Below are 3,353 nucleotides of genomic sequence, written 5' to 3'. Positions count from 1 at the left end.
TTGTTTGGAGAGAGACCCAATGTTGTCGGATGTGGTAGAGACCGCCTGGACTTCCACTAGCGGATCCTCGGCCCAAGAGCTCAAGGAGAACTGGCAGGGGATCTGTCCAGATGGGACCGCATGCATTTTGGTAATGTTCTTCAGGAAATAGTGCGACTGAAAAGAGAGCAACAAGAGTTACGTGAGACCCAAGGTAGGTCGGGACCCAATCACTTGGAGACTAAGATTGTCGATCGCCTGACAGAATTGTACCACAGGGAAGAAATGCTATGGAGACAAAGGGCTAGACTTGAGTGGCTCACACACGGGGACAAAAATACATATTTCTTCCACCTTAGGGCTAGCAGAAGGGGAAGGAAAAACCAAATCAAAGACGGGCGAGTTACTGAAAATAAATGTGAGATGGAGGCCATGACAAGAGCTTCTTATCAGGAGCTGTACACTACGGAGGGGGTGCAAAATATGCATCAAGTCCTGGACACAGTACCATGCAAGGTCACCCCGTCTATGAATGAAGCTCTAAACGCGCCATACACTCAGATGGAGGTAAAAAAACGCTCTCTTCCAAATGTTCCCACTAAAAGCACCCGACCCGGACGGATATCCTGCACATTATTTTCAACAACACTGGGAGGTCTATGGGGATGATGTTACCAATGTGGTTCTAAAAATCGTCGAAGGTACGGAGACGGCCGAGTGTATCAATGAGACCGTGTTAGTTTTAGTTCCCAAGGTAAAAAATCCCACCCTATTATCCCAGTTCCGACCGATCAGTCTATGCAATGTCTTGTACAAAATAGCTTCGAAAGTAATATCCAACCGCCTCAAGCTAGTGCTACCTGACATTATTTCTGAAGAGCAATCAGCATTTGTCCCATGCATATTGATCACCGACAATATTATAACTGCATATGAATGTCTGCATTTTGTGAAGTGAAACAAGGTGAAAAAGCATCAATCGTGCGCGTTGAAGCTTGACATGGCGAAAGCATATGACAGGGTTGAGTGGGAATATTTGAGAGCAATAATTCTTAAGTTAGGCTTCACTGAGAGGTGGGTTGACATAGTAATGAACTTAGTGACCACAGTGAAGTTCTCCGTTATGTTCAATGGTAAGAAATTGCAGGAGTTTGAGCCAACTCGTGGAATAAGGCGGGGGGGGGGGTGCACCCAATATCCCCATACTTGTTCTTGTTAGCAGCAGAGGGCCTTTCGTGTCTCCTTAAATCCAGAAGTGAGTCATCCAACCTGAGTGGTTTGCAGCTAGCTTCCTCAGCTCCATCTGTGAATCATCTTTTATTCGCTGATGACAGCCTGCTGTTTTTCAAGGCAAGCGGTGTGGGTGCTAATGAGGTGAACCAGGTTCTGAATATTTATTGTCAAGCAACTGGTCAACGTATAAATTTCTCGAAATCATCAATTTTCTTCAGCAAAGGAGTACCGGATAATGTAAGAGTGGAGATTAAAGATTTGCTTACTGTCCCAAATGAAACACTGAATGAGAAATATTTGTGAATGTCGTCTGATATTGGTAACTCAAAAAACGGGGCTTTCAAATATTTAAAGGACCGTTTATGGAGCAAGGTACATGGCTGGATTGCAAACACTATGTCAACAACGGGTAAAGAAGTCATGATCAAAGCTATAGCTCAGGCAGTGTCGGTTTATTCTATGTCCTGCTTCAAACTCCCCAGAGGTCTTTGTGAACACCTTAATATGTTGATAAAGAAGTTCTGGTGGGGGGGAGGCAAAGAGGGGAAGCGCAAACCTCATTGGGTCTCCTGGCAGACTATGACTCAACCAAAAGGTATGGGGGGCTTAGGGTTCAAGGATTTCGAGTTGTTTAATCCTGCTATGCTTCCGAGGCAAGCCTGGAGGTTACTACAGAACCCGGAGACATTGAGTGCACAACTGTTGAAAAGCATATATTTTCCAAATTCTGGTATTTTGCAAGCTAGCCTCGGTTTTTTTGTAAAATGTCATCGCGACATGTTTTTCAGGACGGAGGGAGTATATAAGTGTACTACTACTTGAGAGTGATTAAGTAGTAACAACAAGTTGTTGTGTCAAAGCATTTGTTGATTGCCTTAATTCATATTTTCCTTTTGGTTGGTCATGCATGAGCATCACTCCCTTTCCCATGTTGTATGGTCATGTCATTAATTGAGCGACCAATGACTTATTTAATTATTAAAAAGTACTTAATTATTTCTAATTTGGAGTATGTACAATAGTGTATAGATATATGCAAACGGTTTGAATAGAATCTTAGGGTGTCTTGCGCTCAGAAATTGCCATACAATCAGTTTTGGTTGTTTCTTAATTAGTAGCTGCTAGGCCATTTTTATATGATTTGACAATTTCCTGTTGGTTGGTCATGCATGAGGTTCACTCCCTTTCACATGTTGTCTGGTCATGTAATTAATGGAGTGAGCAATGACTTACCTAACTATTAAAAATACACTTAACTATTTCAATTTTGGTGTATGTACATTAGTATATAGATATATGAAAACAGTTTGAATAGAATCTTACGGTGTCTTGTGCTCAGAAATTGTCATACAATCAGCAGGTTGTTTCTTAATTAGTAGCTGCTAGGTCAGTTTTCTATGATTGATATTTCCTTTTCGGTTGGTCATGCATGAGCTTCACTTCCTGTCACATGTTGTCTTGTCAATCGAGAGACCAATGTCTTGTAAATATCTAGGAACATTTAATTATTTCAAATTTGGTGTACGTACATTAGTATATAGATATGGAAACGGTTTGAATAGAATATTATGGTGTCTTGGGCGAATTGCCATTCAATCAACTTGTTGTTCTTAATTGAGCATCTCCAGCCGTCCCCCCTAGAAAAAAGCGTTGCTTGGGGTTGAACCGGCGATATTTTCGGCATGGGGGTGATCGACTTCCCAGCCGCCACCCTCAGGTCGTCTCCAAACGGTCTTTTATAAGTTTTTTTAAAACATAATTAGGCAAATTTCGGAAAACACGATATACATTCGGCGATATTTAGGCGGTTCACAGTTTTGTTACATATAGAAACATAATAATAAGTCTACTAAAAAGAAGAAGAAAAACGGCCGCGCCTACAGGCTGAAGAACTCGCTGAACACGCCAAAGTCGACGCCGTCATTGTCCTTCTTCTCCCCCTTCACGCAACCGTCCCTGGTCGACCCCTGCCCGGGGTCCCCCTGGCGGATTGGTTTGGCCGGCGACGGCACCTCGTCGTCGCGCCTACAGGCTGAAGAACTCGTTGAACACGCCAAAGTCGACGCCGTCGATGTCCTTCTTCTCCCCCTTCACGCGACCGTCCCTGGTCGACCCCTGCCCGGGGTCCCCCTGGCGGATTG

This window comes from Triticum dicoccoides, chromosome 5B, assembly GCF_002162155.2.
Source record: "Triticum dicoccoides isolate Atlit2015 ecotype Zavitan chromosome 5B, WEW_v2.0, whole genome shotgun sequence".
Lineage (NCBI taxonomy): Eukaryota > Viridiplantae > Streptophyta > Magnoliopsida > Poales > Poaceae > Triticum > Triticum dicoccoides.
The sequence above is the reverse complement of the archived record's forward strand: the minus strand, read 5'-3'. Positions refer to the sequence as shown.